The sequence below is a fragment of the Canis lupus genome, chromosome 25 (assembly GCF_048164855.1).
Source record: "Canis lupus baileyi chromosome 25, mCanLup2.hap1, whole genome shotgun sequence".
In the NCBI taxonomy this organism is placed as follows: domain Eukaryota; kingdom Metazoa; phylum Chordata; class Mammalia; order Carnivora; family Canidae; genus Canis; species Canis lupus.
Window position 1 is genome coordinate 12,978,870 of NC_132862.1, and position 12,815 is coordinate 12,991,684.

Genomic DNA, 12,815 nt, shown 5'->3' on the forward strand with positions numbered 1-12,815 from the left:
TTTTAAGTTAAAGGACTCTTATTATACACATATTTTCTCTGATTGTTATAAAATCTTTTCATTCTTACCCCTTTTGCTACATGAAGAACATTAAATGGCTTGGCTATACTCTGACAGGTGTCAGTGGCGATCTGAAGTTCAAATTTAAGTTTCTTTAGTTCTTTGCACTTCAATATATACAAATATATCCTTGCTTCACCATTTCTGAGAAGGAAACCCATCCTTTCAAGTGTTCATGAGAATTTCTAAGCAATTTAAGTGTTATCAACTGATCGGTGATTCAGTAATCAAAATGCAAATATATGGATTAGAATTTTATCTCCTCTCTTTGCCAAGCTCTGCTCAGAATAATAACATTAGTATGATAGCGGAAAATCATACCAGGAAATTTTAAAAGCAGATTATGTTATATACATATGGAAAAATCATTTTAAAGTAATCACTAAATCAATAATTACATAGCAACTGATATTTATCTGTAGGGCATTATGCTGAATAATCTGTGGAGGTTTGAAAGATGCACAAGACATAACTCTCTTCCCTTATAGTTTTTTATTTTTTAAGATTTTATTTATTTATTCATGAGAGACACACAGAGAGAGGCAGAGACCCAGGCAGAGAGAGAAGCAAACTCCATGCAGGGAACCTGATGTGGGACTCAATCCCTGGACTCAAGGATCATGCCCTGGGCTGAAGGCAGTGCTAAACCACTGAGCCACCTGGCCTGCCCCTTCTATAGGTTTTATAATCTTACTTGGGATATATATATTAAAAAGAAAATAATAATAAAGGTTTAGACTAAAAATTAAAAATACAGAACAAAGGAAGAAATTAAGATGTATAAATGTCTAATAGGTAGTGGGCACTATAGGTATTTCATATACGCCATTTCATTAATTCTCATAATGTATCTGATGAGGCTGACTCTAAAACGAGAAGGAGAGGCTTCTCTAGTGAACTTAAAAAGTCATCTGGAAAGAATTTCTTTTTAAAGTGTCATTTTATTTGTCTCTAGTAACCTGAAGGTACCTACTTCCCTGGGGAAAGGTAACAGTAGGACCTTTTATGACCTGTTAAATTACGGTTCACTCCTCTAAAAGAGGATCACTGAATCGATTTTCTAAGAGGTTATTTGGGGTCAGAGAATCATCCTTTTGTGTCTTAACATTATTGGAAACTTTTTGAAGTATTTCTGTTCCTAATTGAGGTTGTTGGCAGGAAAGGATACCAGGAGCCTCAAAGGGATCACCATGAGGCAAGGGAGAGTATGGCCATAATAACCCAAGCTCAGAACCACTGTTTAGAGATTCCTGAGGAAGGGCTGAGGCTGACAATCTTTCTCCTGTCTTGGCTATGGTATGCCAGTGGATATTGCAGGAACAATGTCTGAGCTTCTTCTAGATGACAAATGGGAATCATGAGGCCCATGAAAGAAAGTACAGGGATTTATTTTAGTCAGGACATTTTCTGTAGCAGTGCAAAATCATCACTTGTAATGTACTGGGGAACTAGTTTTCGACATTAGCTCCATGTGTAATGACAGAAAGCAACAGATGGTCTTCTTTCTGTCTGCTTGGGATTTGGAAACAGGGCAGCCCATATTTGATGGAGTAGTTCTCTGCGAATCTTGGGCAATGGAAGTGGGCATAGAGAAGATTTCAAGATGGAGACGTTGGGCTTCCTGCTAATACAGGCATACTCATTCAGACTTATGTAAAAAATATAAAAGAGATCTGACTGCATTTGAGTTGTTTTTATTTTTTTATGATGAGATAAAGGCTCAGAGAAGATTTATACTTTGTCTGAGGAGTCATAGCTAGTATCGCAAAGCTAGGATGCAAACCAATCCTGTTTGACACTATTCTATGCTATACAAGAGATGTCACAAGAAATTATATATTTTCCAGATAAAACTATATATCTAGGAAGACCCAGTAAATTACTATTCACTAATAATTAGTAAAACATTTTCTTAAACTCCAGATAAATATCATTGTGCAACTCTGAAAGAAAGCTTATGTTTTCATTATGAAAAGTTACAGTCATTTTATTTTATTCTTCACTGACTCTCAGGCACTAAATACCCTGTGCCATCTTGGATTTCCTTTTATTGAAGAAGGAATTCTTGTTCTGATGAAATGGAATAAAAAGTCATAAGATTTTCTTACATTAGTCATGCTTGAAAAATAAAGCAATAGCTTTTAATATGTATTCTATAATTCATTCTAATATAATTGATGAGGAACTCAAGTTATTAAACATCCAAAATAATTCAATTGTGTAACAGATATAACAAGGAGAGTCTGCCAAGACTTACTATAATAAATAGGCTTTAATGACACTGAAAAATACACTAGGGCTGTACTGTTTTTCCCAGTGTTTAGAAAGTGCCAAGCAGAATAGTGAGCACAGATTTGGTGCTAAACAAATTACTTTTGATTGATGATAGTTGCCAAGTCCTATATAAACTGTAGCATTTAGGAGCATCTACAGAATTGTTGAAAAATCATATAAGATAGAAGTTACAGAGATTTAAAGGTTTTTAAGTGACAAGCCAATGAGAGAAGTCGTCTTACAAATAAGATTAAAGGTATGACTATACTTACAATTTCTAATTGATGAAAGATTTATATAAGTAGAAACTATGACAGAAGGATAGATGTCCTAATGCCTAGAATACAATCTGGGGTATACTGTGCATCACAGTGGACTGATAATGATTATCTGCTGAATAAATAAATAGGTTATATTTATTTATGCTCGTATTTTTAGTTATTAGAAATGTTACATTGTATTTAAAAGTTGAGTGAAGAAATACATATACGGCCTTCACAGTAACACATATTGGAAGGTAGAAGTGAGTAGAATGAGGCAGAAGCTGTTCACAGAGAAAGGGATCTTTTGGATAGATCCCATATCCCAAAAACTTCTGGCTTCCATGTTAGCTATTTAAAAGTCAACCATTAACCTAATTGCCCTTCCTTTAGCAGAGCAGAGTCTCTTGTTTTTCTAGCTGCTGCCAGTCCTGTGGGATTCTGCAGTTTCATTTTTAAGTATTTAGATGTAATTTTCTTAAATTTATCCTGTTTCATTTTCCTTGTTCTCCAGGAAATGATGATAAGGTATTTCTCAACAATTCTAGAAAATTCTCTGCAATTACTTCTTCAAATATCTCCTTCTCATTTCTTTTTTATCTATTTAGAACATCAATTAGATATATTATATCCTCATTCTGTTCATCATCCAGTCTATGGTCCATATTCTCTGGTAATTTCTACGTTTTTTCTCCCTATGATGTTTCTCTCTTTGATGTTACTATTTGGATCACAAATTCTCTCTCTAGCTGAGTCAATTCTACTAAACTATTCTTTAAGTTTGTAGTTTTGATTATAATATTTTTCATTTCTGTTAGATTATTTTCCAAAGCTATTTCTCATTTTTACACTCTCTAGTTCCTTGCTTATATTTTCAAACTTTTTTTTTCCTTAAATATATTTATGGTATTGAAATAATGCCCACCCCCGTCCTCCCTCTCTAACCTCCAACAGGATGCCCATGAACTAATCCTCCAGACCTGCAAGTATGTTACTTATCATGGCAAATGGGACTTTGCAGATGTGATCAAGGTAAGCTCACTTGAGATGGTAAGATTATCTTGGATTGTTTGGATGGGCCCAGTTTAAACACGTGAGCTCTTAAAAGCAAAAGAGAAAACCAGAAGAATGAGTCAGAGAGATGAAATGGGAAAAGGACTCACCCACTGTTGTTGGCTTTAGAAAGGTAAAGATGGGGCCATGAGCCAAGAAATGCAGCAGGCTCTAAAAGCTGAGAACAAACTTCAGTTTATAGTCAGCAAGAAAATGGGGACCCCAATCCTTACAACCATAAGAAATTGAACTCCGTAATTTTAGTAAGCAGGAAACTGATACTCCCATAGAGCCTCCAAAGAGGAATATAGTCTACCACTCTTAGTTTTAGTCCAATGAGAACTAGACTGGACTTCTTATCTATGGAATTGTAAAATAATAAATTTGTGTTGTTTTAGGGGCACCTGGATGGCTCAGTCAGTTAAGCATCTGTCTTTGGCTCAGGTCATGATCCTGGGGTCCTGGGATCAAGCCCTGCATCAGGGTCCATATTCAGTGGGGAGTGTACTTCTCCCTCACCCTCTCCCCCTGCTTGTGTTCTCTCTCTGTCAAATACATAAATAAAATCTTTAAAAAAATAATAAATCTGTGTTGTTTTAAACCATTAAGTTTGAAGTTATTTATTAGCATCAGTAGAAAATTAATATAGATTTCAGTATCAGAAGTGAGATGTTGCTGTAATAAATATCTAAAAATGTGGAATTGATTTTGATATCAGGCAGTAGGCATAGGCTAGAAGAATTCTGAGAAACATGAAAAATATTCATGATTTCTTTGAATAGCTGTTAGCAGAAAGACAGACATTAAAGACTGCCCAACAGGGCTCAGAAGGAAATGAGAACATGTTATTGGAAACCAGAGGAGAAAGGATTTTTTTTTATAGTGACAGAAAACTTAGCTGGACTGTGTCATGCAATTATGTGGAATGCAGAGCTGTAAGCAATGAATTCGAATATTTAGCTGAGAAATTTCCAAGCAAAATGTTGAAGGTACAGACTGATGTTTTCTTTCATCTTAGAGTAAAATGTGAGAGAGGAGAGATAAATTGATGGAGGAGATGTTACACAAAAAGGAAACAGGACTTGATGATTTTGTAAATTCTTAGCCTACCTGTATGTATCACAAACATGCTAAAATTAAGAGATTATTCTGAATTTAATATTTATTTAAAATTAAGAGATTATTTTTCTGAGATTCTTCAGAAAGATCAAAAGATCAGAGTATTCAATAGCAAAAAACACTCTTTGAAGAGATTAAGGAGGTGATCATAGATCCTTCAGCCATCTCTGCAGACGCCAAAAATAGTGAAGAAATTTTCTTAGAAAGATCTGTTGGTGAACCTCTCATTTGATGGAGTGAATTATGTGACATCCATGGAAGACCCACAGATTTCTTGAGAATTTTCTACAACCAGAGATCCTGTCAACTTTAACTGAAAGGAGTCAGAGAGATATGATATAAGAAGGTCTCAACATATATGATCGCTGGCTTTGAAAAGGGGGGGAACCCAATGCCAAGGCATGAGGAGGCAACTGGAAGCTAGAAGAAATGCTCAACTTAGACCCAGCAACAAAACAAGGAGCTCAGTCCTACAACCACTAGGAATTAAAATCTGCAAACAAGTTAAATTAATAGGAAACTGAATCAATTTTCCTCTGGAGCCTCCAGAATGAAATCCATCCTGCCTATACTTTGGTTATATCTGGTGACACTTGTGCCAGTACTCAATTACTGACCTATAGAAATGCAGGGTGATAAATCTTGTTGTTTTATGACACTAAGTGTGCGGTGATCTGCATGGAAACAGTAGAAAATTAATACAATATTAAACATACTTCTTCCCCTGCCCCAAATCTGAACATTCCAGCTTAACAGAACTTTGTAAAATTATATTTTCTATCATGATTTTTTCAGCCTTCTTTTAAGTCCATTTTATTCTATAAGCTTTGTAATTTTCGAATTAACTAATTTCTCTAAAAATTTATCTTGAAAACATTGAATTTAGATTCATACAAATTATTTCTGTTATTTATTAGATTCAGCAAATGATTTCTTTTGCTTCCTCCCATGAACTATGAATCTAGAACCACTCTAAATTATCAGATAAAGTGTGTTGGATCATATGAGTGAAATCTACCACCAAACCTCAGTGAATGCTGGCCAGAAGTTCTGAATTCAAAGGGGAAATGTGTGTTACTTCACTCAGTGTCAAAGTCAAATAGGCATTTTTTTTAAAGATTTTATTTATTTATTCATGAGAGACAGACAGACAGAGACAGAGAGGAGAGGCAGAGACACAGGCAGAGGGAGAAGCAGGCTCCTGATGTGGGACTCGATCCCGGGTCTCCAGGATCAGGCCCGGAACCAAAGACAGACACTCCACTGCTGAGCCACCCAGGCATCCCAATGGTCATGTTTTTTGGTGCACCTTCTTAGTAGTAGGTTTATTTTTTGTACAGCCTTAATCTTAGAGTGTTTCCTTAAGGATCCTGGTTTTCTGGGAGATTCTTCTATTAGACTCCAACTTGGGCTAGCCCTAGGCTTTACCTTCTGTCCCCAGCTTTGGCCTTGCTTACTTCTCAGAGTTGCTGTTTTTGATTTGTTTTTGTTCTCTTTAGAGTCTTTATTTTCCTACCACCTCAGAGAAGCATTTTTTATTTATTTTTATTTTTTTATTTTTTATTTTTATTTATTTATTTTTTTTATGATAGTCACACAGAGAGAAAGAGAGGCAGAGACACAGGCAGAGGGAGAAGCAGGCTCCACGCACTGGGAGCCCGACGTGGGATTCGATACCTGGTCTCCAGGATCGCGCCCTGGGCCAAAGGCAGGCGCCAAACCGCTGCGCCACCCAGGGATCCCGCATTTTTTAAAAAGTACATTTTTAAAGTTATATTTTTAGAGTTTTTCATTTAACTACTGCCAGAAAAGGAACTCTTTTTATAGTTTTTAAAACCTATCCAAATTTATTTTTATAAATTAAAATAATACATTTCATTGCCTATATAGGAAAAGTTTTATTACCTTAAGCAAAACTATTAACGAAGTGATAGCTTTTCTAATAAACTTCTTTTTTTTTTAAAGATTTCATTTATTTATTCATGAGAGGCACATAGAGAGAGGCAGAGACACAGGCAGAGGAGAAGCAGACTCCCCACAGAGAACCCCATGCGGGACTGGATCCCAGGACCCCAGGATCATGCTCTGAGCCCAAGGCAGACACTCAACCACTGAGCCACCCAGGCATCCCTCTAATGAACTTCTTAATGTGCCTGAATGTCTTTGTGCTCCGTGACAATGCATTTAACAAGTAACATTCTTTTTTTTTTTTCTAAATATTTTATTTATTTATTTGAGAGAGGGAGAGAAAAAGCGAGAAAGAGATCATGAACAGGGAGAAGGGGCAGAGGGAGGACAAGAAGGAGAAGCAGATTTCCCACTGAGCAGAGAAGCCTGGAAGGCAAGGGCAGTGGGATCCCAGGACCCTGGGATCATGACCTGAGCTGAAGGCAGACATTTAATTGACTGAGCCAGCCAGGCACCCAACAAGTAACATTCTTAATGATATTCATGTCAAGAAAAGCAAATAGCAAATCAGAAGCAATACATTTCACATTTTAAATTCCTATTTGCTAAAAATAGATTATAGCATATGAAAACTCTTCTCTAAACTTGAAGAAAAAAAATCACATCTTGTGAGAATCAAATTCTAAAATCCAAAGCCTACTATTAGTCTTTGTACTAACTTTACATTTTTCAAAAACACAATTAAGCTGAAATCTAAATTTAGAAAGTATATCTTCTTTTAGGTTTATGAAGATCCACATTCCTTGTTGATAATTTATGAGCAGTCCTGATCCACTGAACCAGAAGTAATCTCATACCTTGTGCTTCTATAGCAAGGAATTATACTATGCAAAAATAACTTGTTTACACATTTTTAAGACTAAACTGTGAGCATCTTGAAAATAGAAAGTATATCTATTATAAAATACTGTGGTAGGCCAGAATTTAGAACTGAATTTGGGTACTGAATAATTATCTGACAAATTTAATCTATGAGGAAAATATTTGCTAAAATATAAGAAGTTTATAATTCTGTAGTAAATTTCATTTCAAATTGTCCTTTTTTTCTAATTCTAGAAAAAAACTGTTATACCTTATAAAAATATTATAGTATTTTAAGCTAGCCTTAGTGGGACATCACTCCAAATGAATTAACTTGTATTTTAGGTACAGCTTCCTTCCTTTTTTCTTTCTTTCTTTCTTTCTATCTTTCTTTCTTTCTTTCTTTCTTTCTTTCTTTCTTTCTCTGTTTAACATATAATTCACATGTTGTATTACACAATGAATGAGGTTTTTAATCTGAAATAAAAGTGATTTTAAATTGTATTTTACCTGAAGCATTATTAACAAGATAATACCCAATAAAAGAAAATCAATATTGTCAGCATTTAAAATAAATCTTTTCCAGAGTTCAATTTTAAGCAATTTGCATTTACTTTCTTCTAAAAAAAAAAAAAATCAGGATTCTATTGTCAAAGATGTAAGTCCCAAACAAACAAAACTTTCGAGAGTTTAGAGTCAGGCATAGAAGGCCGGACTATTGTACAGGTTACATCATCTCACATACATTTTTCAGACTTATATAACTATATTTTATTTTTAAAATGTTCAACTGAAAATGATGTTTAAAATATCAGCCTCTAAAAGGCATCTAAATTTGTAAGGGAGAAGTAAAACTTTCACTATTTGCAGAAAACATGATAATATATTTACAAAACCCTAAAGACTCCACAAAAAAACTAATAGAACTGATGATAAATGAGTTCAGTAAGTCACAAGATACAAAATCAATGTACAGAAATCTGTTGCATCTCTATACACTAATAATGAAGCAGCAGAAAGAGAAATTAAGATTAATTAACAATCCTATTTGCAATTACACCAAAAAGAATAAAATACCAAGAAATAAATTTAACCAAAGAGGTGAAAGACCTGGATCCTAAAAATTATAAAACACCGATTAAAGAAATTGAAAATGACACAAAGAAATAGAAAGACATTCCATGCTTATGGATTGGAAGAGCAAATATTGTTAAAATGTTTATGTAACTTAAAGCAACCTACAGATTTGATGCAATCTTTATCAAAAATACAAAAGCATTTTTTACAGAACTAGAGCAAATAATACTAAAATGTGTATAAAACCACAAAGGACCCTGAATAGTCAAAGAAATCCTGAAAAAACGAAGACAAACACAAACACTGGAGGTATCACAATTCCAGACTTTAAGTTATATTACAAAGCTGTAGTAAGCAAAGCAATATGATACTAACACAAAGAGATATAGATCAATAAACAGAAAAGAAAACTCAGAAATAAACCCATAATTATATGGTCAATTAATATTTGTTAGAAGAAGAAAAAATATAAAATGGGACAAATTGCCTTCAACAAATGGTGCTGGGAAAACTGGGCAGCTATTTGTAAAAGAATAAAATTGGACCACTTTCTTACACCATAAACAAAAATAAGTTCAAAGTGGGTTGAAGACCTAAATATAGGACCTGAACCTGTAACAATCCTAGAAAACAGCACAGGCTGTAATTTCCCTGACATCAGTCATAGCAACTTCTTTCTACATGTCTCCTGAGACAAGGGAAATTAAAGCAAAAATAACCTATTGGAACCACATCAAAATTAACAGTTTCTGCACAATGAAGGAAATAGCCAACAAAACTAAAAGGCAACTTATGGAATGGGAGAAGATATTTGCAAATGACATATCTGACAAAGTGTCAGTATCCAAAATACATAAAGAACTTACCAACTCAACACCAAAAAACCATAAGTAAAACATATAAAACTGGGCAGAAGACACAAACAGACATTTCTCCAAAGAAGACATACAGATGGCCAACAGACATGAAAAGATGCTGAACAGTATTCATCAGGGAAATACAAATCAAAATTATAATGAGATATCACCAATCAAAGCACATGTCAGAATGACTAAAATAAAAAACACAAGAAATAGCAAGTGTTCCAAAGAATGTTCGAAAGAGAAAAAAGGAGCTCTCATTCACTGTCAGTAGAAATACAAATTGGAGCAATCTCTGTGTAAAACAGTTTGGAGGTTCCCGAAAAAGTTAAAAATAGAACGACCCTATGGTCCAGTATAGCACTACTGGGCATTTATCCCTAAAATACAAAAACACAAATTCAAAGGGATGCATGCACCCTTATGTTTATTGCAGCATTATTTATAATACCCAAATTATGGAGCAGCCCAAGTGTCCATCAATAGATGAATGGATAAAGACATCATATACATATATGATATTATATATTTATATATTTAATATGTACAAATATATACTTAATTTAATATATTTTATATTAATATATTACATATTAATATATAATGGAATATTATTCAGCCATAAAAAAGAACAAAATCTTGACATTTGCAATGACAGGGATGGAACTACAGAGTATAATGCTAAGCAATTAAGTCAGAGAAAGACAAGTACATTATTTCACTCACTTGCAGAATTTAAGAAACAAATCAAGCAACAGAAAAAAAGAGAAAGAGAAAAAAACAAAGAAAAAGACTCTTAACTATAAAGAACAAGCTAAGGGTTACTGGGGTTTGGGGTGGGGAATGGGTGAAATAGGTGATGGAGATTAAGAGTACATTTACTGTGGTTAGTACTGAGTACTGTTTAGAATTTTTAAATTACTATATTGTACACCTGAAACTACACATGATGCTGTATATTGATTGACTATTGGAATTAAAATTAAAAACCTAAAAAAATTAAAAATAAAATTAAAAATAAAATAATATCAGCCCCATGTGCTTCTATTTTGATACTAATCCTTCCATACTTATCACCCACTCTAAAGTTTTCTAAAAATACATTTAATGAAATTATAACTGAATCTTCATTTCTTTTCTTCATGTAACTTTCTATTTCCTATAATAGATATGAATGCGGGGCCCCGTTGATCTTTCAGGTACAGAAAAGCAAAACCAAACTTTTTCAGTTTGCTATCAATTTTCCCCTTTCATCAGTTTTGCTTTTTTTTTTTTTTTTTTTTGGCTATAAGAATAAACTTGAAACCAATTCTGCTCTTCCTTCCCCTTTATTCCTTTTGCCTACTGTATCATGAAGACCTGTCATATTTGTTTGCTTTCATGTCTTCTGGTAATAGCATGCCTCTCTATTTCCACTGCCTCTATCAGGATTAGGCTGTCATTTCATGCCTTGAAAGGACTACATAATTTTCAATGATCCCTCCTAATTCTATCACTTTATTCTTAATTGTTTTTACCTGGTTACTCTGAACATATTGTCGATTATTGTACTCAGCTACAACAGCAAAAATCCAGTTTAGTACTTTTCAGCTAGAGGACAATAGAGATGAAATGGGAACAATCACTTAGTATTAGCCATCAAAATAGGTCCATAACGTCCATCTACTCCAGCTGTACAATATTTATTACATTTTCCTCAAATGCCCTTCATTCTAACTTGTCACTCAAGCACAGTGTGTATCTAGATCATCTTTCACAATTTTGTTAAGTGGTCTTCATACTGCAAAAAAATTCACTTCTCATTGTCCTGTCAATCCAAACTTCAGAAAATGCTGCCTAACTCTTATACTCTCTTGGCAGTTTATATAGCGGTAGAAAACCAAAACTTGATATGGGATAGACCTCAGCTGATAAACATACCACTCACCATCACATACTTTAGACATGCCTCAAGTTTCTCATCATAAAATGAGTTAATAAGAATAATAATACCTTGGCCTCAGGAACTTACGAGGAATGTATGAAATAAAGCATTTCATAAAGTGTTTAGTAGAGTGCCTACATTATAATGCTAAATAAATAGTATTATTATTATTATTAATTCTATGACACGTCCCCATTAGCCCACATTTGATAGTTCATTCTAACATCTATTGACTCAGCAACATTGACCACTACACTATTTGGTATTAATTGTTCTCTAATTGTTTTGTATATTTGGACAGTGATTTACTCATATGGGTTTTAGCAGAAAGGTGAGTTAGAGGACATTTATTAAGTAGTCATCAAGTAATTTATCACATGTTTTGATATATTTTTAAAATTTTTAATTTAAATTCTAATTAGTTAACATATAGTATAATATTGGTTTCAGGAGTAGAACTTAGTGATTCATCACTTACAAAAACACCCAGGGCTCATCACAAGTACCCTTTTTAACACCCATTTCCCATTTAGCCCATCTCCCACTCACTTCCCCTCCAGCAAGCCTCAGTTTTCTGTCTATGGTTAAGAGTCTCTTATGGTTTGCCTCCTTCTCTCTCTCTCTTTTTTTTGAAATATTTTTTAATTAAGAAATATTACAAAAAGTTAAAGTGGAACCAATATCATTATATTATTTTTATCCTTTAAAACATACACATACACACAGACATACACACACATAATCCAAGTAAACAGCTTACCTTAGGATTTTTCTGAATTCAGCTTCAGAAATGACCCAAATTGGATATCTACAAATCAATAATTATGAAACTGTAGTCAATTAGCTTGAAGATAAAGATGTTTTTTACTTTAACTATGATTTTTAACATTTTCAGCGAAAAAATCAGCTGCATTTTAATCCTCTACAAATTTGTGTTTGTTGTTTTGACCATTACTGTAAAGTTTTAGCATATTTGTAAAATACATTCATAGAATTAATTGGTAAACACTTTAAAGGGATTTGACTTTTTATATTGTTTCAAAAACCTACTGATGATTTATAGACCAAATATCCTCTTATTCATCATTACTGAATGAATTAAAATTAACATTTTAAATAAAACAGGGTAAGAACTGCTGAACTGGTACCATTTTATGATACTAAAATCTGGATTGGAATTTATTTTAGAGAAACCTGTATATCCACCATACTTATGTCGTGTCTGTGTATATGTACATGTATATCTGCTATGTATGTATACAAACTAGTAGACAGTATGCTAATACTCATACACACACAAATTTAAGAGGAAAAAAACAGTTAGATGTAAACATTTCATAAAGGAAACCAAGTATTTGAGTAAACTCAAATGGATTAAATTCAACCTAGCTCAGGCTTTGGATAAACTGATACTTTGGT

At 33.6% G+C, this 12,815-nt stretch overlaps 1 protein-coding gene across 3 annotated transcripts in view; it reads right to left on the reverse strand.

Annotated features, from left to right (window-relative positions):
- Nucleotides 1-12,815, reverse strand: part of CNTN1 (contactin 1) — a 349,581-nt gene that overhangs the window by 252,119 nt on the left and 84,647 nt on the right. For 2 of the 3 annotated variants that reach the window (XM_072798336.1, XM_072798340.1), the window contains exon 2: nucleotides 12,157-12,204. The exons of the other annotated variant lie outside the window; for it this stretch is intronic. The gene's annotated coding sequence lies outside the window, so the exon portion shown is untranslated. The remainder of the gene's footprint in view (nucleotides 1-12,156; nucleotides 12,205-12,815) is intronic. 3 annotated transcript variants of the gene reach the window in all.